General features: G+C 46.5%; 1 pseudogene across 1 annotated transcript; it reads right to left on the bottom strand.

Annotated features, from left to right (window-relative positions):
* Nucleotides 1-4: 4 nt before the first annotated feature.
* LOC113223279 lies at nt 5-910 on the bottom strand (annotated as a pseudogene). Its single transcript, XR_003308660.1, has one exon. The product of XR_003308660.1 is annotated as a ralA-binding protein 1 pseudogene (transcript).
* Between the last annotated feature and the right edge of the window lie 329 nt (nt 911-1,239).

The following is a 1,239-nucleotide window of genomic DNA, read 5'->3' on the forward strand; positions in this document are numbered from 1 at the left end:
CCTGATACTCTGTAGATGCCTTCACACTTCATGCCATACTTCTCTACGTAATCTATACATTCACGGAAAACGGCTGGCAGCCGAACGCCATCATACATCATGGTCCTCTCTACTGCATCAGCCAAAGGAATTCCAAAAATGGGTTTGAGATTTGGAACATCAATCTGAGGCACCTCTGGCTCCTGAATTGGCTTTTTCTTTTTCTTCTTTTCCTTCCACTGTTTAACAACATCAGCTGCTGTCAAGTCTTTCGACTTCTTCTCTTTATGTTTTTCTTCTTTGTGCTTTTCTTCTTTATGCTTTTCTTCTTTGGGTTTCTCTTTTATTTTAAAATCCTTTTCCTTCTTTTTAGAAAAGCTGGGCTTCTTGAAAACATGGATACCCTTGGACCTCTTCATTTTAGAAGGACTTTCTGCCTCATCTCCAGAGCTATCTTCCTGAAAGGCTGCATAGCCTTCAGTCCTCTTTTCCTTTTTCTTAAATTTCCCTTTTTTCTTCCCATGATCTTTCTCATCATCAGACACTATATCAGGAGGCTCATGGAGGATGTCATGGGGAGGTGAAGGCTCGCCAGTGCGGTACAATCCAGGAAACTTAGTAGGGCTGATCTCTTCAGAGCTGGGGGTCCGGGTAAGCCCGCTGCCATGCTCCACCCTGCGGTGTTCACTGGGGCTGCTTGTGGGGGGCAGGAAGCACTCAGTCATGCTGCTGCCCTGACTAGGAAGGGACGAGGTCTTCTCTGTTACCTATCCATTACACCTGTGCCTGCCGCCGCGCGACCGCACGCCCCGCCGCAGCCTCCGCCTCCTCGCGCTCACTCTGCAGCCGCAGCCACCGGAGCCGCCTCCTGCGCTGCGCCCCAGGCCGGCCTCGGGCGCCCCATTCCCACCCCGCCCAGCCTCCGCCTGTTTTCCATTAGTACTTTTGAGTGTATTATATGTACTAGAAAGCATTCGCAGTCATGGTGTACAGCAAGAAACCAGACAAACTAGAGTCTTGTGGAGACTCTATATTCTAAAATTATTTGGAAGTCAATTGCACTTGAAAACAAAGGGAAAGTGAATAGACATAAAAAGTTTCAATGTTCATGATGATGCAAAAAAATAAAATATATTGCGGAAATGAAGTCAGGAAGTGTTAGGGATCATATGGTACTTGTGAGGCCATTGGTATCCTCTGAAATTCAAGCAAACTGAAGACATTTGCATAACTAAAAGGAAAGCAGATGCTAATAGAAGA

This window comes from Piliocolobus tephrosceles, unplaced genomic scaffold (genome assembly GCF_002776525.5).
Source record: "Piliocolobus tephrosceles isolate RC106 unplaced genomic scaffold, ASM277652v3 unscaffolded_40535, whole genome shotgun sequence".
In the NCBI taxonomy this organism is placed as follows: Eukaryota; Metazoa; Chordata; class Mammalia; order Primates; family Cercopithecidae; genus Piliocolobus; species Piliocolobus tephrosceles.